General features: G+C 35.9%; 1 protein-coding gene across 3 annotated transcripts in view; it reads left to right on the top strand.

Moving 5' to 3' along the window:
* The window catches only part of GUCY2C (guanylate cyclase 2C), a 141,473-nt gene that overhangs the window by 3,926 nt on the left and 110,167 nt on the right, over window positions 1-27,380 (top strand). The window contains exon 1 of one of the 3 annotated variants that reach the window (XM_043564728.1): window positions 11,245-11,292. The exons of the other annotated variants lie outside the window; for them this stretch is intronic. The gene's annotated coding sequence lies outside the window, so the exon portion shown is untranslated. Of the gene's footprint in view, window positions 1-11,244; window positions 11,293-27,380 lie in introns of those variants that run through there. 3 annotated transcript variants of the gene reach the window in all.

Below are 27,380 nucleotides of genomic sequence, written 5' to 3'. Positions count from 1 at the left end.
TTTAAATATTTTCCATTGTCTATTCTTACGTCTATATTGGCGGTATCTCTCCCATCCCAGTTTGTGTTTGGAATTGTTTGATGAACCCCGTATACATATTTATGTCTATGTGGAGGTTCTTGAAGGATCCTGGATAACTGCTCCATTTCCCACCCTCAAATGTAACTGGTTTATTGAATATTCTCAACTCAGGAGACAAATGTGAAAACTTCATCCGTTCTCTATCAGATCTCTCCTTTAACCTCATGATATCTTGAAAAGATTCCATTACGTTTTGGTCACTGTCTCAGTTATTAAAAATCAAATCTACTTAAAGTTTCAATCTCTTATTCAGTATAAAAAACTTTTCCTTCCTCCATGGCTGACTAGCTCTAAGCTCAATAGATGTGGAGTGGGGGGAGGATGGTTTGTACTTTCACTTCCCACTATAAAACCTGGAATCCAGAGGGGCCCCTTGTCATGAGCCTAGAGCAACGGGAAGATTTCAGGAAGCATCATGCCACATGTAGTAGCTTTGGGTAAGTCCCTTAACAAATCTGAGTTTCACTTTCCACATCTATAACATGGCAATAACAGCTCTCAGGATTTTATGACGGTTAAAAGGGATAATATAGGCAATATATGGCAGGTTGCCTGACACTTATTATACATTTACTAAATGTTGGATGTTACCATTATGATGATAAACATCTACTCATTCCCCATCCCTTAACCAATGACTTGTGTCCTTTTAGGCCTGACCTTGTTTGGAAGTTCTGATTAGCTTACGAGGGACTGAAAGTAAAGTCTGTTCCTCTCTGACACCTTTTTGATTCCTCTTTAATTTTCCCTAAATCACTGTAGAAATATTTATTTCATTTTGGACCTCTTTATATTTTCAAAGCAAAATCTATTATTTCATCTATTCCTTAAAACACCTCTTTAAGGCTAGTGTGCAAGTGTCACTCTTGTTTTTTGTAGTTTGACAGACTCATGTCCCTTGAATAATTATTCAAATTGCTGTAGCCAGTTAGTGGTAACATTATGCCTAAAACCCAGGCTGCATGACCTCTGCTTCCCAAAAGATATAAATGCCACATATTTATACTAGTGTCCCATATGCTTCTATATTTGTAATTAGATGTTTCCACTCTGTAACTGTTGATGGGACATACTCAAATTAGGTCAGGAATGTAATTGTATACTGGTGTTTGATAAGAATTCTAGGAGTCAGTGATAATGTATAGATAGTATAATGACCTCATAATTGTTAATGTGGTTGAAGATTAGGCATTATAAAAGTTGAAGCCCTTCTGAGTTTTGAACAGCATGAGTTCATTGTTAATAAATTATGCCTAAACTTTACTGTAACAAATTTAAAGACAGTATTAAGAAAAACTAGCAATCTTGCTACCCGGCGGAACTATTTTCATTTTTCATCCGTACCTTTGTGATGATAATTTTAAGTGTCAACTCGATAGGGTCAAGAAATTTGACCAAATGTTATTTTGGATGTTTCTGTGAGGATGATTTTTTTGTGGATGAGATTAGCATTTAAATCAGTAGACTTTGCCCATAATGTGGGCAATCAGTTGAAGGTCTTAATAGAACAAAGACTGCCTGAATTCTGCCAGCAGACAGGTCTTTGAGCTTGAACTGCAACATCAGACCTTCTTGAGTCTCCAGTCTGCTGGCCGACCCTTAAGATTTTGAACTTGCCAGCCTGCATAATCATGTAAGCCAGTTTCTTAAAATAAATTTCTCTCTCTCTCTCTAATTTAATATAATATAATATAATATAATATAATATAATATAATATAATACAATACAATATATTTATGATATTATATATTACATTATAAATTATTATAATGTAATATATAATATCATAAATATATTATAATTATATATTATATAATTATTATATACTATATATTATATAATTATTATATATTATATAATTATTATAATGTAATATATATTTCTAATATATAAATTTCATAATATATATAATTTTTACATATAATCTCTCTCTCTCTCTCTATATATATATATGGATAGACAAAACTTGTCTTTGTATGTATGTGTGTGTGTGTGTGTGTGTGTGTGTGTATACATATATATTCTATGGGTTCTGTTCCTCTGGAGAATCTTGACTAATACAACCTAATATGTTGTCATATTTACACATGTTTTACTATGAGTTAGCATACTATTTTGCATTTTTCTTCTTCTCTTAACTTATACCTATATGTAAAGTTACATGGGTAAATAACGATATCTGTAAATTACCTTAATCTATGTACAAATGTTTTTCTCCACTGTCTTTTTCTCTTTACCCTAAATATGTATTATTATATATATGATATATATGATAAATATATATATATTATATATAAACATATATGTTATATATAAATATATATATATTATATATATATTTCTCCATCTCCTTTGTCCTCAACCTGACTTCCCTCTAAACCTAACCTTGGATCTTTTCCTGCACTTAAATGCCAAGTGTTCTGAGGTACAGTCTATATTGATTGCCTCTACTTCTTCAAATCACCCTCACCCTCACACTATACTGAAACTACTCTTAGGTACTCTTCAAATCACCCTCACACTATACTGAAACTACTCTTAGGTTATCAATCAGCTAATTATAAAATCCAATTTTGTAACTTTTTTTCTTATTATAAAAGCAGTGCTTATTTAATAGGGAAACAATAGGATATAGAGAAAAAGCAAAGGAAACACATTTATTTTTTAAAGGAAACACATTTTTAAAAACTCTTCTGAGTCCTGCCTTCAGAGGTCATCACTGTCAACGTTTTAGTTTATATTATAGTATTATGTGCAAATATTATATTCACATGTAACTGTATTATATTTGGGGGTACTTTTAAACATTTATAAACAATCAGAAAATCAGGATGATAGCATATATATTAGTTTAATATTTGCTTTTTAAACTTGTCAACATATCAAGAATATTTTCCATTAACTGTTTTTCCACATGACTTTTATTAGATGTTGTACAAACACACCATGATTTATTTAACCAATTTCTCACCATTTGACATTTTGTTTGTTCCCTCTGGGAGCTATTATAAATAATGCTGCAAAAAATATTGTTGCACATAAATCCTATGAACATATCTGATTATTTACTTAAATATATTCCTAGAGGTAGAATTTCTAGGTGAAGGAAAATGCATGACTTTTGAAATATGTGTCTCCCTGCCATGGAGAAATACTACACCCCTTTGAAACTCTCCCATATCTAAATGGGAGATTTAGAAGTGCCCATTTCTCCACACTCTTATCAACCCTGAATAGTATCATATTTTTAGAACTACCATTGTTTCATATGAAAAATGGTATTCTGATTTTTCATCTGAAAAAGATGCAAAATATGTCTCGGTAAGTATTTGTTGGATTAATAAATGAATTATTATGGAAAGATTGACTACTTGTTCAGATATCAGTAGGTCATTTGGATTTTCTTTTTTGTGAATTTTCGGTGTTTGTTGTCTACCCTTTCATTTCCAATATGAATGTTAGTGTTTTTGAAATCACTTTAAAGAATCATTTTACATATTAGAAATATGATCACTGGTATACCAATTTTTTCATCTATATTTTTCCAATTTCTCCTTTTCCTTTTTATTTTAATTTTTTAAATGTTTATTTATTTTGAGAGAGAGAGAGAGAGAGAGTGAGAGCACAAACAGGGGAGGGACAGAGACAGAGACAGAGAATCCCAAGCAGGCTCCAAAATGTCAGTGCAGAGCTCAATCTCATGAATTGTGAGGTCATGACCTGAGCTGAAATCAAGAGTCGGACACAACTGACTGAGCCACCTAAGCACCCTTTTATTTTAGTTTTGAAGAAAACCAAAATTTGAACATACTTATAGACTTTAAAAATTACAGTTTTAACTAAAAAGCCATAAGACCTGAAACATGATATTGAGTTATGTGAATATAATAAAATAAATATTGGTTAATGTTTTGACCTCACAATTCAATAAAATATTTGCCCCTCCAAATAGCAAATTATGTGTTTGATTTGAGTAGGTGTGGGGGTCTTAGAACATTTAATCTTGCAAAAGGGATAAAGGGAAAGGTGGAACATTTCAGGGAGTCACATCAAAAATCTTATTTTTCCATGTGGCTATGTAATCGTGACGAAAGGAAGAGTAGGTGTGCCTGAGAAGCAGGGGAATGGAATGCTTTGGTTTGCTTTGCCTGTAGCATTTTGCACAGTTAACAATTTGTCTTTTTCTGGAAACATGAGTCTTTTGTCTTTCACAACCATGTTAGTATTCTCTACTTTTGTGCAATCTCTTTTATTATCTTTATTTCCTTGCTCATCTTTTCAAATGCGAGTGTTTTTCAACATTCCATCCATCTTGTCTTCTTTTATCTGGTTTAAATGGGTAATATTATTCACAAGTGCACTTTCCAAATTAGCACATTATTTTCTTCCTCCAAACTGCCCCTTATGATAAATTATAACTGTGAATAACATTTTCTATTACAAATGTTGATACTGAACAAATCCAAAACATTTAGAGGCTTATTAATGCAATACAAAATAATTCCTTACTATTATGATAGTCCAATGAGGATGGGTATCCTTGATCAGAAGAGAGCATTCTTTCCTGACTAGATTCAGGTGTGTATGTATGTATGCTTCATTTTTAGTCGAGTGAAGCTGTAGGAAAATCAAAAATGTTCTTTAACACTGATCTGTCTTCTCACCTAAGTAAAACAGAACTTAATGGGATGTGGCTAAATAATGAAGACTAATACTTGTGCATATTGACTCAAGAAATTTCCTCTAGGGGCACCTGAATGGTGCAGTTGGTTGAGAGACCAACTCTTGGTTTCATCTGAGGTCATGATCTCCTGGTTCCTGAGATCAAGCCCCGCCCCAGACTCTGTGCTGATGGCACCGAGCCTGCTCTCCCTCTCTCTCTGCCCTTCCCCTGCTTGTGTTCTCTCTCTCTCTCTTTGAGATAAATAAACTTTAAATAAATAAATATTTAAAAAATAAGAAATTTCCTCTAAAACAAAGAGGCGTTTGTTCATGGGCAGATTGTTTATGGAAATCTTAAAAGAGGACTTGTGGCTTATCAGTGGAGTCAATGGAGGTACTACAGCCATACAATTTTGGGGGGTAATGCCATGAAATCTGCAGAGGTCTAGGATGAGGCTGTTCAATATAGTACGATTAAAGCTTTGTTTTTTATGAGAGGCTTACTGAAAAATCAAAAAGCAAACTTGAAGGCATGATGATACAGGTTATGTGACCACTCTATAATTTACCAAATTTATATTCCACTAGGGAATTCATCCCTGCCATTCCCAACACGCCTAAGTACTTAATCCTTTGGAATATTTAAAGAGAGAACTGATAGAATATCAAAAAATAAACCTTTAATGTATATCTATCTAAAAATAAATTATTTAGAAAACTGTGGGGAGACTTATGATTATTGTTGGGAAAATAGTTCCTGATAATGAAATAATGCCATTGTTATGATGTTTCATTGCCATATACCACTGCCAGAAACTGCACTGCAGTGTTCAGGTCTGGGAAAATCCCAGGTACTGACTCAGAGGAAGAGAAGAAGGAGTGGGGCTATCATTCTTGCAATGCATTATAATTTACACACTGTGATTGTGCATTTCATGTGTGGCAAGCATGATCCTAGACTCTAGGGAAACAAAGTCACGGGTCTCAGGGTCTGTAACATTATATATTATAAAAATGAGTACTTACTAAACTGTTTTATAAATATGACTCCAGAAATATGAAAAAAGTACAGCTATTCAGAAGCACAAAGAATAATAAATTTTGCTGGGAAGAGTGAGGAAAAGTATTCTAGAGGATATGTACTCTGTCTCCAATCTAGTCTCCAATGGTGGGACCTGAGCGACTGGACTAGTACAGGAAAAGACTATCATGACGGTTAAGAAATTTGGGTTTTCAGCTGAAATAATTTGCAAGTTACTTATGAATAATCAGAGAGGGTCCTCTAGTCAAATGTGTATTTTAAAAAGATCCTTTGGGAAGCAATCACAAGTGAATTTGAGAGTGTCAAGATGGGAGATTACTGCAGTAAATATGATGTCATCACGCAAGAGAAAGGTAAGAACCAGGGAAGGAAGGGTGGAAAATGGATGCGAAAGGGTAAATTAATGCCACATTAACAAGCTAGATTTGACTGGACCTGGTGATAGTCAGGTAAAGGTGGTGAAGAGATGGTAGAGGGATTCTCACACTTGGCAGGTTACCCCTGGTGGTACCATTCACAAGGTGAAGTGGGTGGAGCAAAGGCAGGAGAGCAGATTAGACAAGGGTTGAGGGCCTCGAGGATGAGTTCACTTGATAGCACAACAGTCCTCAGACTCCTGATGCACAGTCATCAATGAGGGGCTGAAAAGGGAAGACAGGGACTACAACATACGGATGTATTTGAGGACATTCATTTTGCTTCTCTCATGAATAATTTTTAAAAATTTTTTAATATATGAAATTTATTGTCAAATTGGTTTCCATACAGCACCCAGTGCTCATCCCAAAAGATGCCCTCTTCAATACCCATCACCTACCCTTCCCTCCCTCCCACCCCCCATCAACCCTCAGTTTGTTCTCAGTTTTTAAGAGTCTCTTATGCTTTGGCTCTCTCTCATGAATAATTTTAAACTGAAATGGCCTGATAACTATCCACATTTTAAATATCATCTAAGGAGACTTATCAAAGAACAGTTGTAACTTTTGTATGTATTCGGAGGTGTTTCAATGTATTTGCCAAACAATTTTACTGCTAGTATATACCGCATGAGCCAGGTTTTTGGTCAGTTGTCTGTAAGTTTTTAGTAAAATAAAATATATATTGATTGATTGTATCAAATCTTGGAAAGTAATATAAAATATGTCAATAACTTTAAGTGATCATGGTAATAACATACAGTTTTTCACATTTTACTAAAAATAAAAATTACTTTATTCAAAAGTTAAAACATCATCGCTTAAGTTGTATCTTTCATGTATTTTTTTTGTTCATTAGTACTTTGTTCATTGAATAGAATCTGGCAAACTTCTTTTCTATTTTCTTTTCTTCCTCTGTTATTTTTAATATTTCAATGATAGTTTTTACACAGTCTATCATCTTTTTCCAGTTCTTTCAGAGATTTTGATCGAAGTTTTAAGTATTCTCTCTGTGTCTCAAGGCCTTTTGCTACTTAATAAACTCCTTTAATATATATGAGCCATCAACACTTGACCTTTAAATAAATCCTCAAAAGTATCATTTATAGACAAGGCAAAAGTACAAAAGCTAGAGATCATTTCATGGTGTGAAATAATCACATTATATTGCATATCTTAGCTTATGGCTACCTTTATATATCTTGTAATATCTGGAAAAAAAGTCTCCAAGCCTGAGAAAGCTGTCAGTGGTCCTTTCTTGACTGACTATAACAAGGGCTTGACTGAACACAGCAGGAAGTGGATCTGTGGAGGATGGTGGACTTGCATGTGGCCTCCACTGTGGACTCTATGGCCATCACCAACCAACAGTTTGGTGCTCTGACTAGAAAGAAGGATAAGAAGGATCTATGGTTCTGGTTGGTGCTTCATCTGATGATGGTGGCAAGTGGAATCCCAGACAATGATAGCAGAATCTAATCTTTCAGAAAAAAAATATTCTTGGGGCGAAAAATCCATTTTTATCTCTATTATATATGTGATCTCTACTATATATGTTATCTCTATTATAACAGATTTAGATAACTTGAACAGTCTTCAATAATTTAAGAAAAAGTATGTATTTAATCTCATTAGTATTCACATGCCTTGTTATAGTGTTGATATTCTATGCAATTAATGTTACTATTATTACTCCATTAATTTCAGTCTGTTTGCTAGCTATTTTCTAGAAGTCCTCATGCAAGTTACAATTTAGTTGGAAAGACAGAAAAAAAACCACGTTACCAAACATAAATATATACAATTGTGATAAATGTTATGAAGGAGATAAGGGATGTGATAAAGACTATTTCCTGGTGGACTTAGGGAGCTAACTTAGAGTGGTTAGGGACTTCTCATGGATATAGCAGTTAAGCCTAGTGCTAAAGAACAGAAATGAGACTTAAGGGGAAAGAATGTGGCACATCTAAGAAAGAGTGGAAGCTGGTGTGGCTAAGCCGCCATGAAGGAGGAAGAGAGTGGGACAGGATGAGGCTGGAGAGGGTGGCACACCAGCTCCAAAAAGATTGGGGGTTTTCTTGTAACTGTAATTGAAAATCAATAAAAGATTTTAATCTAGAAAGCGGCATGTTCCATTTTACCCTTTATAAAGATAGTTGTACGGTATAGAGAACAAAGCATAGCTGAAATGCATCCAAAGTACTACTTAGAGGAAAACTTATAGGCTGAAATATTTATACATAAGTTTCTTCATGAGAAAAAAGTGACAATTAATGAGCTAAGTATTCAACTTAAAATATTAGGAAAAATGGAATTAATCCAAAGAAAGTATAATAAAAGATTTTTTAATTTTAACTTCAATGTAGTTAACATACAGTGCAAAATTAGTTTCGGGTGTACAATATAGTGATTCAACACTTCCATACAACACATGATGCTCATCACAAGTGCCTTTTTTTTTTTAAATTTTTTTTCAACGTTTATTTTTGGGACAGAAGGAGACAGAGCATGAACGGGGGAGGGGCAGAGAGAGAGGGAGACACAGAATCGGAAACAGGCTCCAGGCTCCGAGCCATCAGCCCAGAGCCCTACGCGGGGCTCGAACTCCCAGACCGCAAGATCGTGACCTGGCTGAAGTCGGACGCTTAACCGACTGCGCCACCCAGGCGCCCCACAAGTGCCTTTCTTAACCCCCATTACCTATTTCACCTCCCCTCCCCATCTCCCTTCTAGTAACCATCAGTTTGTTCTCTATAGTTAACAGTTTGTTTTTTGGTTTGTCTCTTTTTTTTCTTTGTTTCTATTGTTTCTTTTTTAAAAACAAAATTTTAATGTTCATTTATTTTTTTAAATATAATTTGTTGTCAAATTGGCTAACATACAGTCTGTAAAGTGTGCTCTTGGTTTTGGGGGTGGATTCCCGTGGTTCATCACTTACATACAACACCCGGTGCTCATCCCAGCAAGTGCTCTCCTCAATGCCCATCACCCATTTTCCCTTCTCCACAACCCCCCCATCAGCCCTCAGTTTGTTCTCTGTATTTAAGAGTCTCTTATGGTTTGCCTCCCTCCCTCTCTGTTTGTAACTATTTTTTTTTACCCTTACCTTCCCCCATGGTCTTCTGGTAAGTTTCTTAAGCTCCACATATGAGTGAAAACATGTGATATCTGTCTTTCTCTGACTGACTTATTTAGTTAGCATAATACCTTCCAGTCCATCCACATTGCTGCAAATGGCATCATTTCATTCTTTCTCATTGCCAAGTAGTATTCCATTGCATATATAAACCACATCTTTATCCATTCATCAGTTGATGGACATTTAGGCTTTTTCCATAATTTGACTATTGTTGAAAGCGCTGCTATAAACATTGGGGTACATATGCTCCTATGAATCAGCACTCCTGTATCCTTTGGATAAATTCCTAGTAGTGCTATTACTGGGTCGTAGGGTAGTTCTAGTTTTAATTTTTTGAGGAACCTCACACTTTTACAGAACTGCTGCACAAGTTCGAATTCCTACCAACAGTGCTAGAGGGTTCCCGTTTCTCCACATCCTCACCAGCATCTGTTTTCCTGAGTTGTTAATTTTAGCCACTCTGACATGTGTGAGGTGGTATCTCAGTGTGGTTTTGATTTGTATTTCCCTGATGATGAGTAATGTTGAGCATCTTTTCATGTGTCTGTTAGCCATCTGGATGTCTTCTTTGGAAAATTTTCTATTCATGTCTTCTGTCCATTTCTTCACTGGATTATTTGTTTTTCAGGTGTTGATTCTTTATAGATTTTGGATACTAACCCTTTATCCAATATGTCACTTGCAAATATCTTTTCCTATTCCATGTTGCTTTTTAGTTTTGTTGGTTGTTTCCTTTGCAGTGCAGAAGCTTTTTATCTTGATGAGGTCCCAGTAGTTCACTTTTGCTTTTAATTCCCTTGCCTTGGGAGATGTGTCAAGCAAGAAATTGCTGCGGCTGAGGTCAAAGAGGTTGTTGCCTGCTTCCTCCTCTAGGGTTTTGATAGTTTCCTGTCTCACATTTAGGTCTTTCATCTATTTTGAGTTTATTTTTGTGAATGGTGTAAGAAAGTGGTCTAGTTTCATTCTTCTGCATGTTGCTGTCCAGTTCTCCCACCACTATTTGCTAAAGAGACTTTTTTTCCATTGGATACTCTTCCCTGCTTTGTCAAAGATTAGTTGGCCATACATTTATGGGTCCAATGCTGGGTTCTCTATTCTGTTCCATTGGTCTATGTGTCATTTTTGTGCCAATACCATACTGTCTTGATGATTATTGCTTTGTAGTAGAGGCTACAGTCTGGGATTGTGATGCCTCCCACTTTGGTTTTCTTATGTTTATTTTATTTTTGAGAGAGACAGAGCATGAGCAGGGGAGGAGCAGAGAGAGAGGAAGACACAGAATCCAAAGCAGGCTCCAGGCTCTGAGCTGTCAGCACAGAACCTGACACAGGGCTTGAACCCATGAACCGTGAGATCATGTCCTAAGCCAACTTAACAGACTGAGCCGCACAGGCGCCCCTGTTTGTATTGTTTCTTAAACTCCACATATGAGTGAAATCACATGGTATTTGTCTTTCTCTGACTGACTTTTTTCACATAGCATTATACCCTCTAGATTTATTCATATTATTACAAATGGCAAGATTTCATTCCTTTTTATGACTAAGTAATATTCCATTACACACACACACACACACACACACACACACACACACCCCATGTCTTCTTTATCCATTCATCTATTGATGGACACTTGGCTGCTCCATAATTTGGCTATAATGCTGCAATAAACACGGGGTGCACATATCTTTTCAAATTAGTGTTTTTGCATTCTTTGGGTAAATATCCAGTGCTGGAATAACTGGATCATATGGTAATATTTTTTTAATAAAGTTTATTTATTTATTTTTGAAAGAGAAGGAGAGAGAGAGGATCCTAAGCAGGCTCTGCACTGTCAACACAGAGCCTGATGTGGGGCTCGAACCCACAAGCCGCGAGATCGTGGCTTGAGCCGAAATCAGGTGTTGGACACTCATCCATCTGAGCCACCCAGGCGACCCTGTATCATATGGTAAGTCTACTTTTAGTTTTTTGAGGAACTTCTATACTGTTTTCCAGAGTGGCTGTATCAGTTTGAAGTCCTACCAGTAGCACACGAGTGTTCCTTTTTCCCCACATCCTCGCCAACACTTCTTTCTTGTCTTCTTGATTTTAGCCATTCTAACACGTGTCTGGTGATATCTCATTGTGGTTTAGACTTGTATTTCCCTGATGATGAGTGACATCGAGCATCTTTTCATGTGTCTGTTGGTCACCTATATTGTCTTCTTTAGAGAAATGTCTGTTCACATATTTGGCCCATTTAATTGTTAATTGTAATTTAATTGTTTTTTTCTGGTGTTGAGCTGATAAGTTCTTTATATATTTTGGATACTAAACTTTTACCAGATATGTCATTTGACTGCCTACTCTTTTCTAAGGATGGTTTACAAAAATCCTATGAAGTAGATGCTATTTTTATTTAGAAAACTAAGCAAACTGAGACTTGGGCAGGTAGCAAAACTGGCCCAAAGTCACATAGTCAGTAAAGGGTAGACTCAAGATTTGAATCATGGCAATGGAGCTGTGGAGCTTGCGTTATTTACCGCTAACAAAGTGTCTCAGTCAGTCCCTCATGGCCCAAAGCTACTTGATTCAGCATCTTCTTATCTCCCTGGCATTCTGGGTCAGTGATTCAATACACTGTTTAATTTTACCATATCTCTGATAATTTTAAGGTTATATACACATCACTGACTGGGCTTCTCAGTTCAGTCCCAGGTCCTGAATTGGTAGCCTATGTTTAATGCTCTGTAGCGATATTGCACATCTTACACATGGGCACCTAGCTGGCTTAGCTGATAAAGCATGTGACTCTTGATCTTGGGGTTGTGAGTTCAAACCCCACTCTGAGTGTGTAGAGCTTACTTGAAAAAAGAAAAGAAAAAAATTTTTGAGCCTCGTAGGTAGCTCAGTCAGTTAAGCGTCTGACTCTTGATCTCAGCTCAGTTCTTCATTTCAGGGTCATGAGTTCAAGCCCTGAGTCCGGCTCCCCATTGGAGTGAAGCCTACTAAAACAAACAAACAAACAAACAAACAAACAAACAAACAAAAATGGCCAATGTGCCCTGGTCCAGTATGGAGGCTGACACTTTCTCTCTTCTCTCTCTGAGCAAGACTTGACACAGGCCACTTTCCCCAGCAGGTGCCATGATTCTTTTCAGGCATTCTTTCAAAAGTGAGAAGGTCCCCTCTTGGTGACCCTTTTCATGGTTCTAGTTTCTCACCAGACGCGAGGCACTAGGGACTTCGCACCTCCCCTTTCATGCCACCTCTAGCCTAGTATTTGAGTTTCTGGATCTTGAGTCTGTTTCTAGCAGAAAGGCTCATTTTCCTCTCATTCATTATTCAGCCTAAAATGAGTTTGTTCAACTTAGTGGATTAAATTACCACTTATATAAAGCTGACTCTCAAATTTATCTCTCTAGGTCCTAGAACCATATTTGCAATTACCAGCTTTTTATGATTGTCATTTGTTCTTTAGCTCTTTTTAAAACTGTTGTTTAATTTTTCTTTTCTTTTAAAAAATTTTTAAAAATATTTATTTATTTTTGAGAGAGAGACCGAGTGTGAGCGGGGCAGGGGCAGAGAGAGAGGGAGACACAGAATCCGAAGCAGGCTCCAGGCTCTGAACTGTCAGCACAGCACCTGATGCGGGGCTCGAACCCTTGAACTGTGAGATCGTAGCCTGAGCTGAAGTTGGATGCTTAACTTACTGAGCCACGCAGGCGCCCCTAATTTTTATTTTCTATACTTTCTTGGAATCTGGAAGATTGCTGGGAATATGCAAACTTATTTCAGCAGAAATTCTCCATTTACTGTTAGTCAATGTTTCTTTTTGTAAGTTAATTTTAACTTTTTAATCAAAATAAAACATTTATTTAGTTTTAAAATCTAATTGTTCCATAAAATGTATATTGAAAAGCAGAAATCCCCTGCTGTTCCTCTCTTCCCCCAATTTCTGCTTTCCAGAAATCAGCTTTTTCTTCTGGTGACATCTCTGTATTTCTTTTTTTTTTTTTTAATTTTTTTTAATCTTTATTCACTTTTTGAGAGAGAGAGAGAGAGAGAGAGAGAGAGAGAGCAGAGGAGGAACAGAGAGAGAGAGAGAGGGAGACACAGAATCTGAAGCAGGCTCCAGGCTCTGCGCTGTCAGCACAAAGCCCTACGTGGGGCTTGAACTCATGAACCATGAGACCATGACCCGAGCCGAAGTCAGACACTTAACCGACTGAGCCACCAGGTGCCCCGACATCTCTGTATTTCTAAATAACATGCTAATACTGCTGTATCTAAACTTTTAAGTTTAGGATGTTACCTATTCACTTCCTACCATGGAGGAGGAGAATTCACATATCCCTCCCTCCTACCTACTCATAAACTTTTCTGACCCCCATCCATCAAGTATAATTATTTAAAATTCTTTGGTTGTTAGTATTCAAGTAGTTACATTATTATACATACATTAACATTATTCCTAACTGAGCCATATACTCTATGATTATATTTCTTGGACAAATTTTTTCTTTCCTTGGAGTTAAAAATTACCTGTCATGGTTGATCCCCACATTTCCCCACAGAAATCAAACTCTGTCTCGGGGCACCTGGGTGGCTCAGTTGGTTAAGCATCTGACTTCCACTCAGGTCATGATCTCATAGTTCTTGTGTTCAAGCCCCGCATTGGGCTCTGCGCTGATAGCTCAGAACCTGGAGCCTGCTTCGGATTCTGTGTCTCCCTCTCTCTCTGCCCCTCCTCCACTCACACTCTATCTGTCTCTCTCTCTCTCAAAAATAAATAAACATTAAAAACAAAAAGAAATCAAAGTGTGTCCCAATGTATTTAAACATATCATAGGATCTAAAGGTGTAATTGTTTTCGAAAACACTTGTTAGAGGAAGTCACCAAGAGGACATGACTGCCCACTGACTTCAGGCAACTGAAGTCTCCCTACTCCTTCCCCTGTCCTTGGAATGTACATTCTACCTAGTATCCCTATCCTAGCAGCCATTTCAAGGACACAGCCTTGAGAGAGTAATGTATTGTTGAGACCATGTGGACTGGTTATGTGACTGAACACATTACGGCCTTTGTATAAACTTTCAAGATTCTGGTAGGCACACGTAAAGAGCTACTTGTCTTGCAGCCACCAGGACAAGTCTCCTATGTAAGTTCCCTTGCTCGCTTTTTTTTTTGGAGTATAATTGTCACATAATATTATATTACTTTCAGGTGTACAACATAATGATTCAATATTTGTATATATTATGAAATGATTACCAGAATAAGTCTAGTTAACATAGTTATAAATTTTTTTTTCTTGTGATGAGAACTTTTAAGGTCTACTCTCTTAACAACTTTCAAATATTCACTACAGTGTTACTAGCTATGGCCACCATGCTGTATGTTATATCCCCACAATTATTTGTTTTATAGGTGGAAGTTTGTATCTTTTGACCTTCCCAATGTTGTTGATTTGTCTGGTCAGCTGTGTTCTCCTTATTGTTTTTCTGTGGAGCTTTGTACCCTTTTTTTTTTTTCAAGAGTATGAAGAAGGAAGAGAGATAAGCATATCGACTTAACTCAATGCATTAACTAGTAGTTTATAGGTTTTTTATAAATGTTTATTCATTTTCGAGAGAGAGTGTGTGAATGGGGGGAGGGGCAGAGGGAGAGAAAGGGGGACAGAGGACCTGAAGTGGGCTCTGTGCTGACAACAGTAAACCCGATACAGGGCTGGAATTCACAAACCATTAGATCATGACCTGAGCTGAAGTTGGACATTCAACAGACTGAGCCACCAAGGTGCCCCTAATAGTTTATATTTAATTTTCAACCTACTTTAGTAAGATTTCTATTTAATACTTCATTGAATTTTTCCATTCTATGGTCATCAATGACCTCTTTGCTTTTCATTTCTTTTTTTCTTCTTATATCTATAATTTTCTCTTAAGGTTTCCTATCCTCTTTATTTAGCTTCCCTAGGCAGAGTTAGATTTTGTTTCTTATCCTTCCCCCTTCCATTGTGCTGTATATAAATCCCCTAGTATGGCCTTGATTATGTACTGATGTAGTACCAATATTTAGGTAGAAAGCTCTGTCCTGTTTCTCTGGGCAGAGAATTCAGCTATACCTAGAGTCTAACATAATGCCTGTCACTGATTAATGTTCCTTAATCATTGATGAGTGAGAAAACGTCTCAGGAAATACAATGTGGAGTACAATGCAAAGACCTGAATGCCTGCAGACTGGTAAAGCTTTGTTCAAAATCAGAATTGAGAAGTTTCAGAGATCATATATACCAATTTATGTTACAAATGAGGGAACTAAAGCCCAGAAGTTAAGCAGTTTCTTCAAGGTCATATATAAATCACAGGGACTTCAATTCAGGTTTTCCAAATGTCCATACTATATTTCTTTAAGAAATGACATTATGATAACTGGAATTCAGCAAATTAGCAGCCATATTATAAATGATACATTTTGCTTTGATTATTTAATCTAATTACATTTTTGAAAAGTGATACAGGTAGCTGTGTACAAATGAAGCTGACGTTAGAGGACGTTAGCAAACCAATTCAAAAGCTGCTGTTTGTAACCACATGAGGTGATAAAGGTTTGAACTAAGATGGCATTTGGAGAAAAAATATTGATGGAACACATCAAAAAGCAAAAGACAGAGATGTGTTAAAGAATCAGAGGAATAGACTTCTGGGGAAGATGGCAGAGTAGGAGTGAATCAGCCAGAGAAAGACACATACCATATGATTTCACTCAAATGTGGAATTTGGGCAACAAATGAACAAAGAAAAACAGAGACAAACCAAAACACAGACTTTTTTTTTTTTTTTTTAGTTTATTTGTTTATTTTGAAAGAACGAGAGGGTGAGAGTGAGCATGAGCAGAGAGGGGAGAGAGAGGGAAAGAGAGAGCTCCCAAGCAGACTCTATGCTGTCAGTGCAGAGCCTGACCCAGGGCTCGATCCCACCCACTGAGAAATCATGACCTGAGCTGAAACAAAGAGTCAAAACGCTTAACCGACTGAGCCACCCAGGTGCCCCATTAAACTAGTTTTGAGCTATTTATTTTATGGAATCTACATACAGAGCAAGTAAATGGAAAAGTTAGCATCCTGGCTGAGGTGGGCTGTAAATGTAAAATACACAAGAGATTTCAAGCACTAGGTGTTTGTGTTTGATGTGAATGTGAAGCATCTTGGTAATTTTTGTACTGGATAAGTGTTGAAATGATAAAACGGTGACACGTTGGGTTAAATAAGATACGTTCTTAAAATTACTGTCACCTGTTTCTTTTTCACTTCTTAACATGGCTAGGAGAAAGTTTGAAATCACATACGTGGTTCCCACGATAGCATTAAGAGTTCTCCGGAGCAGCTCTGCTCTCCATTAGTTTATGGCTGCCTCCACACAACACATAAACTGTTTTGAAGACAATCAGTTAACTGAATCTAGCAACTGGTTACTTTGAAAGCCACTTTTTCTTCCTTTACAAAAAAGAGCTAATGGAAGTGAGAAATAAAACTCATGTGATTCAAATGGAGGTTCCTCAATCCACTAGCTTTATGTCCTTTGTCAAGTTTATTAACATCTTGTGAATAATACGTCTGTTTTGTAGGGTTGTTGTTGTGAGGGTCAAAGTAGACCAGATAATGTGCTCAACACATTTATTTAATTTAATTTAGCTACCCCTAAATTTAATCCAATGATTAAAATTGGAAATCATAAGAGGAGGCGATGTATTCTTAGAAAGTTCAACATGGACGCTAGACATCCCAGGTGGAGAAAAGAGGGAGGAATGAGGATGGGATAAGTCTCAAATTTCTGCCCTGCAGGAAACAAGGAGGAAGATTAAATCTGTGGTGAAAATTATGAGTTCAGTTTTAAACATTGAGGATTGGGTGACTGTGGAAATTTAAGAGGAGACGATGGTTAGGTAAGAAATTTAGTTTTGTTGCTACGATAGGTCTGAATCCTCAATAGAGACAGAATCCATGGTTAGGGGTGGTGGGCGGAGCCATGAAAAGGTATGAAATTGCCCAGGGAAATTGTTGAGTGGGAACACAATGAAAAGACAAGCTAGCTGTGCAAGGAAATTTGGAATCTTGACATCTAAAAGGAGGGCAGATGAAGAGGAGCCTGGAGAATAGACTGAATAGGAATAGAAGGACAAATAGAAAAAAGATACACAATAAAAACTGAGGAGGGATGAATTCCCCTGCATGCCCCCAAATTTGTGGAAGAAAAGAAAATACAAAAATATACTCACCAAGTCGTCCCTGTCCAAATCCAGAGGGAGAGGGGTCAAGGAGTGTCTAACAATGCACCACCTGGTGACTAAATTCTACAGAGTTAAAAAATTCTGGGCCAGTGGGCATGGTGATGGTCACCTGTTTCTTTCATTCTTGACCTGGGAAGGTCTGTGTTCTTCTGGACTTTAGGGTAGAAACTGTAACACATCTGAAAGAAACAAATTATTCATTAGGAAAATAAATGAGGTGATCACAAAGAGTCCACAGTGAGGAATTAGGGTTTACACTTTTTTTTAAGGCTGTTTCTTCTAGAGAAACATTTTAACCAAGTGCTGAAGTTTCATTATTGTCCACTGTTTTATTTCTATAAGAAAATAAGCTAATAAGCAGTATATGTGGTTCTATGGGAAAACACATTCAGTTACTTTGCAATAATATTATTACAGATCCTCTCCTCATTGTTGAAAATGGTACAAATGCACTCCTTATCCCTCTTATTCTTTTTTCTTTAATTCCAGTATAGTTAACATAGTGTTCTGTTAGTTTCAGGTGTACAATATAATGATTCAACAATTCCATACATCACCCTGTGCTCATCATAACAAGTGTACTATTAACCCCATCACCTATTTCACCCACCGCCCCATCCACCCCCACCCCCCCTCTGGTAACCATCAATTTGTTCTCTGTAGTTAAGAGTCTGTGTTTTGGGGTGCCTGGGTGGCTCAGTTTGTTGGGCAACCAACTCTTGATTTTGGCTCAAATATAAATAAATAAATAAATAAATAAATAAATAAATAAATAAATAAAATTAGAAATAAATAAATAAAAATAAGAAGGTTGAATTTAACAACCAAAGAAAAACATAGTTTCACATATCCAAGTTCCAAACTTAACAATTCTCCAATAACTGAATCCCGTGCCAAGAATTGTTCGTTTGTCATGTGCTTTTATATTGAAAAAACTTGTTCATCTTTTAAACAATTCGATAATTTTTTTAATGCTTATTTATTTATTTTAATTTTGTTAATGTTTATTTATTTTTGAGAGAGAGAGACAGAGACAGACAGAGCATGAGCAGGGGAAGGGCAGAGAGAGGGAGACACAGAATCCAAAGCAGGCTCCAGGCTCTGAGCTGTCCTCACAGAGCCCTATGCGGGGCTCAAACTCATGAACCATGAGATCATGACCTAAGCCGAAGTCAGAATCTTAACTGACTGAGCCACCTGGGTGCCCCCAAATTTGATATAACTTTAAAGAAAAACATATCGGTTTAAAAACTGCTTGCATCCAAAAGAAGTAAATTCACTATCTCTTCTGTTAACCCACTATTACTAACATTGAATTAAAAGAAATACTGAATAAATTGAAAATCAACTCTTAATTTACAAATATCCACAAGGTATCCTTCAAATATTTCTTGTAATTTTTATAGTCAATTTTCATAGTGTTCTGAATCATAGTTTAAAGCTTCTTCATATTGATTTATGTTAAATAGTATATAAAATCATTATTATTGATTTACATTATGCAAAGACTCAATTTCAACATACGTTCTTGTACTTGTCTAGCTAGTTCACAGACAAGCTTTTTCTTTCTTATAACTTCAAATCTAACTCATTCATAGGCAATGTGATGTAGCAGTAAAAAAAAAAAAAACATACATCAGACTTCCAAGTTTTGTGTTTGGATTTTGAATATTTGCCAAGTATTCCTTTTCTTTCAAGAAAAACATTGATGGGGCGCCTGGGTGGCGCAGTCGGTTAAGCGTCCGACTTCAGCCAGGTCACGATCTCGCGGTCCGTGAGTTCGAGACCCGCGTCGGGCTCTGGGCTGATGGCTCAGAGCCTGGAGCCTGTTTCCGATTCTGTGTCCCCCTCTCTCTCTGCCCCTCCCCCGTTCATGCTCTGTCTCTCTCTGTCCCAAAAATAAATAAACGTTAAAAAAAAAAATTAAAAGAAAAACATTGAATTGGAATTAACAGTGCAGTTAATCCTTGTACAACTCTTCCACAATTTAACCAACAAACACTGGTGAAGAACACAAGATGATTAAATTCATTGTCTTCTATTTCTTTCAGTAATCCCAAAACAATTTGGTGGCTCATAGCATTTGCACATATTCCCTGAATGATGTTAAATGCATCTATGGCAATTTTCATAGTTTGCTTCAGAAAACTGGGGCATATATGTTTTCAGTATGCATCACAGGTAGAAACAAAGCAGGAAGGGAAACATGTTTCTTGTCTTAAAATTTCAATAAATCAAGACTTTTGGCTTAACAGAGTTGGAGCATCCTCTGTTGTGATAGAAACTAATATTTCATATCAAAAATTCTTTGGCAGACATATGAAATTAAAAATATCTTGGGGCTGCCATGTGGCTCAGTCAGTTAAGCATCCAAATCTTGGTTTTGGCTCAGGTCATGATCTTACAGTTCCTGAGATCAAGTCCCGCGTTGGGCTCCACTTTGACAGCATGGAACCTACTTGGGCTTTTCTCTCTCTCCCTGTCTCTCTGCCTCCCCCCCAGTTGCTCTCTCTCTCTCTCTCTCTCTCTCTCTCTCTCTCTCAAAATAAATCAATAAGCTTAAAAAAAAAATCTCTGCTATGAGTTCCATTTAAGCCATAAATTGACCACCTTTCTTCATAAATATGGATGTCCTTTGAGAAATACACATCGAATGTTAATTTGGCAGTGCTTTTTACATCACATGACTCACCTACAGATAAGAAGCTAAAGACAAGTTCCTGCAACTTTTCAAAGTTTGAATCAGTCGATCTTTGGTGTTATACAGGTCTTGCATTCCATGGGCAATTGTTTGGTTTAATTGAAATCTTCAGCTTTTTGTCAAATATATTTTTAAAGTCTTTTTCTCATAATTTTCGAACAAAGTTTTCATAATTGAAATAACATATTTTCCAATTTCTTCATCTAAAAATTACTTTCTGTGTGCGTAAGAACCAAGCTATTTTAGGGACGCCTGGGTGGCTCAGTCCATTAAATGTCTGACTTTGGCTCAGGTCATGATTTCCTGATTCATAGGTTCGAGTCGCAGTGCGCTCTGCGCTGACAGCTTGGAGCCTGGAAACTGCTTTGGATTCTGTGTCTCCCTCTCTCTTTGCCCCTCCCTCACTCACACTCTGTCTGTCTCTCTCAGAAATAAATAAATAAACTTAAAAAAAAAAGAGCTATTTTATAGTTGGCTAAAGTTAAAAGCTTGGATTCTTTTAAAATTATTTTTTAAAACCTTTTCACATATTTAATTCTAGTTCTAGCAGACAAATTTTTATCAATTCTTTTTAACTTTTGAGAGGAAGTAACTTGTCAGCTTCACTATGTATTTGCTGAAAATGTGTCTTAGTATTATGAACTTTATTTTTCTTAACACAAAAGATAGATTTTTGGTTTTGCTTTGTCACAGCAAAATATAACTTCCATTTATTTTTATTTGAAACTTGCAAAATTTTTTCAAGTATATTTTATTCTATTCTCTACTGTTCTAGTTGTTTAGGCTACTGCATCTCCATTCTATCCTGTATCAATATTATGCCTTCATTTCTTTTTTTTATTTAAAAAAATTTTTTTAATGTTTATTTATTTTTTGAGAGAGAGATAGAGTGCGAGCAGGGGAGGGGCAGAGAGAGAGGGAGACACAGAATCCGAAGCAGGCTCCAGGCTCTGAGCTGTTGGCACAGAGTCTGACGAGGAGCTCGAACTCACGAACCATGAGATCATGACCCAAGCTGAAGTCGGACACTTAACTGACTGAGCCACCCAGGCACCCCTATGCCTTCATTTTTAATGTAAAAATTTGTACATACTTATTGTTTGGCAGGAAAAATAATTTAATTATATCATTATTTAAAATAATAAATATTGTGGCACCTGGGTGGCTCAGTCGGTTAAGCATCCAACCTAAGCTCGGACTGAGGTCTCGTGGTTCCGGAGTTCAAGCCCCACGTTGGGCTTTGTGCTGACAGTTTAGAACCTAGAGCCTGTTTCAGATTCTGGTCTCGCACTCTCTCTCTCCTGCTTGCACTCTATCTCTTTCTCTCAAAAATAAATAAACATTAAAAGAGTTGTATACTCTTAAAAAATAAAAATAAAATAATAAAATAGTAAATATTTACTAAATAAGGTTTAAATAGCTATAGATATAACTCCTGCTCTCTGCATAAAATATTCATAGAAATACAAGGAACATAGAAGAATAATCACTAGAAATTATCAATCTCTTGACAATGACTAGATTAGCAATATGTTCATGTTTAATACTAGAATCAATGCACATACTTTTTTTTTTTTTAACTAAGCTCCACACCCAACATGGGGCTTGAACTCAAAACCCTGAGATCAAGAGACATATGCTCTACTGGCTGAATCAGCCAGGCACCCCAATGCGTATACTTGATAAGAGAATTACACTATAATGACAGTATGACTATAATTTATATTAGGGATTGACAAACTTTTGGGAAGGTCCAGATAGTATCTATTTCAGGATATGAAGGGTGAATAAGAATAAAAATCAAGGATATTATGTAAATATTCATATAAAAAGAAAAAATAAATTTCCACAATTTTTTATTAATGAAACTCAAAAGATAATATAATAACAATGGATTAAAATATTTTAATAGTGTATGCTACTTAGGAGAAGAATGGAATTCTGGAGCAAGGGAGATAACCTTTTGCTTATTTGGGGTTCAAAGTCAATATTCTCATCAAAGTTAATTGTGAATGTTCATCTGTTAAGGCTAGTGCGTTTTAAAATTTTATATATTTCAATTTTGAGAATTTACTTTTCACATAGATACACCAAATACTGGTATTAACTCACAAGCATATGATTTTAGTTGAGCACACTCATCATTTGGATGGCATCTTTTGCCTTTCAGCATATCACTGCATTGCCCATTTATCACTTCCAGTTGAAGTAAAGGTGGACACTCCTCAATTGCATGATTAAATGGAGTTTGAAATATGGAAATTTCCTTCGCATTTACATCGAGATCAGGAAAAAAAAAACACTATTTAGAACCGTAATTTTAGTTCGAAAACATATATCTGTTGCAATCTTCTTGTGTTTACCTTTGACAACATGTAAAGTTTATAGAGCAGCTTGACATTACTTGTGATTCAAATGTTAGCTGTTGTCAAAAAGACTTTACCACAGTATGTTTCACATAGAAGTGTTGTTTTCACTTGCAATTTTAGGAATTCGTTAAGGAACATTTTCAAGTCAGCAGCAAAATTCATTTCCAAAGGATGGAGCTTGAATCTTATCCTCTTGGATAGGGGGCTGGCAAAGAATCTTCTTCCTTATACCACTTCTCTTTTCTTTCTCCCTCTACCGCTTGCTTTCTTCCTCTACTAATGGAATTATTACCCTTCATTTTCTTTTCTTTTTTCAAAATGCCACTTTATACAAATATATTTGACATATTGTGTAAATTTAAGGCACATGTTAATGCAGTTAGCACCTCAATCGTGTTGCATATTATCCTTTTTTTAGTGGTTGGAGTACTTAAGTACCAGTCTCTTAGCAAGTTTGATGATGATAGTACAATATTGTTGTCCACATTCACTATACTGTGCCTTAGACCTCTAGGGCTTGTAAATACTCATTCCAAGTTTGTACCCTTACACAACATCTGTACTTCTCATTTTTAAAATGAATCATGTTTCATAAATATTTTAATTCCCTCCTCAATTTGTTGAATTCTTAAGGAATTTGTTTTTCCCTTTACCTTTTTTTAAACTTCTAGTCAGAAGTTTTGATCTCTGCTCCAAACAGATTGTAGGTTTGACCACGTTAGAGATGTCCACACTTCTGCTAATTTAAATAGAAACTAATGAAAATCGTTAAGTAGTTGTCTCACCAGTAGATTTCACATCAAGTTCTTACTCTTCTTTCAGAGGAAGGATCTGTGATGAGAATGAAGCGCATTTCTAAAGCTTTTATTGGTCACTTAGCGATGGATGGTGACAGCTGTCACCATCTCATCAGCGAATCCTCTTATTTCACACTGATTTAACAGAAGCCAGATTGTTGCATTTTTATGATCAAAATTTATTACTCTTCTCATTTCCCATTTTTTTTGAATATGAAATCTTCCATAAATACCATTTAAGGTCCAAAGTACATGCAATCATGCATATAATTATTCATATAATCAGAGCCCAAGCTGGTTACTGCAGTTAAGAGAGCACAGTGCTCTTTTAGGAAATGCTTTGTTGATTATGAATGTCAGGGTAAAGATAATGCTGTTTATCCTCCCCATTATCTTTATTATTATTGACTTCCTTATCAGTATCATAATCTATCCAAATATATTTAAATGAAGACATTGGGAGCCCAAATCATCCATTCCACTTTCTCTCTTCATATCCTGCCATGATTTAGTCTTCCTCTTTTAGGTTTCTTTGGATAATTAATAGAAATTTGTGGAAATATTAAATCTGCTTCCTCTAAATAATTTAATAACAGATATTAAGTCTGATTAGACTTGTGAACATATCTCCTTCCAACCTGAGAAGCTGATTCCTTAAGTATAAAGAAGACAGAATTCACATGTCAAAGCAGAAATCACATAATAAAAACTATTAACTGTATTTTAAGGTTCTAATTATTAGTTAGATCACATGAAATATTAATCATATGACAGGAAATCTATTTAACTGAGTCACGACTAAAATTTGTAATGAACATCACAAGCCTTAAATATTCTAGTTTTGGGGATCGGCTGTAGGGAAAGGATCTAAAATACAGGTAGAAGCTTTTCTCCACATGTTATAATTTTTCTGTAGCAGTATTTTAAAAAGAAAAAAAAAGACCATCTAAATACTACATTAAGGAAAATGATAAATAAATTATAGTGCTTCATAGAATAAACTGCAATAGTTTAATAGTTATGAAATTTTTATCATTATTATTAATAACCAGATAATTGTAGTTTCAGATTAAAAAGGCCATATGGAAAATTGGGCACATAGTATGATTTCAAGTGAAATCATAAAAATAAGCATAGGAAAAAAGTTACATAAAAATCCACTGAATGTTAAAGTTTATTTTTTCTGAGGAGTAGCATTAGGTAGAAATTTTTGCTTCTTCTTTATACTTTTCCTATATTTTCCAATTTTCTACAATAAGCATAAATAATGAGTCATAAACCACCTTTAAAAATTATAGTTAAAATATTTTAAAATGCGTTGCTATTGATTATGACATTAAGTATATTTTCTTCCAACAGTTTGTCTCTACTAGATAGATGCTAACTGCAGTTTTAAGAGGAAAGAATTTATTTTTGGCCCAGTGAATGGTAAAGTGTGGAGATTCTAATTAATTTGAGGAGTTTTAATAATTTCTGTGATTCAGTCTTTAAAAACCTAATCCATATAATTTTCTGTAAAGAAATAACATAGTTATTTAGGGGACCACACAGATTGCTTGATAGAATTAACCCTTTGATTCAGGTAGAAACATCTACGCATCTTGCTCATCCAGTTGGTAGCTGCCTTTCACTCAGATCCCCTATTTAACTGTTCTTAATTAATAGAGTGAAATAAAGATAGTGTGAAATATGATCTAAATGAACCCAAAAATTGCTCTGACCCCATTTCCATTAAAAATTTCTGCTGACAAGTTTTCCATTAGTATCAAACAGGAAGTTTTATTTTTTAATTGTATTTTTTTTTAAAGATTTATTTTTGAGAGAGAGAGCACAAGTGGGGACGAAGCAGAGAGAGACGCAGAAAATCTGAAGTAGGCTCTGTGCTGACAGCATCGAGCCCCATGCGAGGCTCAAATTCACAAGCCTTGAGATCATGACCTGAGCCAAAGTCAGATGCTCAACCAACTGAGCCACCCAGGCGCTCCTAATTGTATTTCAAAAAAAAAAAGCAAAACTACTTAATATGATATTTATTATGTGCAAGACACTGTTCTTAGTACTTTACAAATCTTAATTTATTTAATCCCCACTAAAGTCTTATGTAGTACAGCCAAGAATTGAACTAGGCAGTTGGATTTCAAGAATAAAATCCATAACCTTGTACATGGAATATGTAATTGTCTCAATATCTAACCAGTTCACAGGCCTACTGATGAGTTCTCAACTTTAGTCTTTACTGATTATAGGCTTATATTCTGTTAAATAGTGAAGAGGCAGATCTGTGTTCACACCAAAGGTTTACAATGAATCTGGTATTGTTTGGTAGATACCAAGCTTTGAAAATATATCTCATCAAAGAATTCTCTAATTTTTTTTTTTTGTTAAATGATTTGAAGATTTATTAATCTACTTTTTTTTTTTAAGTTTTTATTTTTATTTGAGAGAGAGATAGAGAGCAAACGGGTGAGGGGCAGAGAGAGAAGGAGACAGAATCCCAAGCAGACTCCACACTGTCAGCACAGGGCTCGATGCAGGGGCCTGAACTCACGAACCATGAGATCATGACCTGAGCCAAAGTCAAGAGTCGGTTGCTTAACCGACTGAGCCACCCAGGTGCCCTATTAATGCACTTTTAAATAGCAAGATAGTGTCTATGAATCTCAAGGTTTTCAAAACTTCATTTACGAAGGATTTTTTTGTATTTTAAAAAAATTACATATTAAAAAAACATAGTCAATTCACATGAAAAATCAATCAACACAATGATTTCATAGTTATAATATGACTGACCTTGCAAGAAACTGACACCAATTTAAAATTTAAAGATTGAAATAAAAAATAAAATTGAATTTGCAACAATCTTCAAATTTTAAAGTTATATGGATACTTACAGTTTTTCTAGTTTAGCAGATTTTGTAATGTAGTGATATTTTCTCCCTATCTCCAAGAAATAGCCACTAGCTTCTATTTGAATATTTATAGATAAGGTAAATATGCAATGTTTTGAGGCATAATATGTCTTTATAGGCTAGAGCTCATGATTAAAAATATAAGTTTTTCTCTGTGGTGACCTAAAAATTTTCACATTTGTATGTTGAAAACATTTCTTCTAATTCTAATTCTGTCACACTGACTTTCAATGAAAGAAATACCCTAAACCTATTTGGATAGAGCTATCAGTTTATCTCTCAGTCTTTCCCCTGCAAACAAAAATATCTCTCACTCTTCAACTCTTTTAAAATGGATTTTTTTTTATTATTTATTTTTTTTATTTTTGGGACAGAGAGAGACAGAGCATGAATGGGGGAGGGGCAGAGAGAGAGGGAGACACAGAATTGGAAACAGGCTCCAGGCTCTGAGCCATCAGCCCAGAGCCCGATGCGGGGCTCGAACTCACGGACCGCAAGATCGTGACCTGGCTGAAGTCGGACGCTTAACCGACTGCGCCACCCAGGCGCCCCTAACTCTTCAACTCTTGACACAGTTTCCAGAGTATCAAATTTGGTGTCATAACTGTATGTAGTGACCAGAGTCATTCATTGATTACATTTCATGTATAGACATGAAGTCTGCATTTTAACTGAAATTTGTTTGCATCATCTTTTATATGCTTACATCCAATTCCATCAAAATCAAACTAGTTACCAGTCTAGGACTGAGAATTTCTTGAGGTCCCCTGAGAAGTCAATGGATAGATCTCCAGAAAATTACTTTGACAAAGGTTCTTGTACTCAAACATGGTGAGAGATTGACACTGGTAGATGGGAGATCTGGGATCCACAAAGACAATGCAAATGATGGTGATTTTCAAATGAAGAAATCGCTCTCATGAGGAGATCAAGGGAAGCTGTGAATCTGGTTGGAGAGCACCTACCAAAGGGAAGGAAAATCTTAGCA

The sequence above is a fragment of the Prionailurus bengalensis genome, chromosome B4 (assembly GCF_016509475.1).
Source record: "Prionailurus bengalensis isolate Pbe53 chromosome B4, Fcat_Pben_1.1_paternal_pri, whole genome shotgun sequence".
NCBI classification, from domain to species: Eukaryota; Metazoa; Chordata; class Mammalia; order Carnivora; family Felidae; genus Prionailurus; species Prionailurus bengalensis.
Note: the sequence above shows the minus strand (reverse complement) of the source record. Positions and strands in the feature narration are given on the sequence as shown.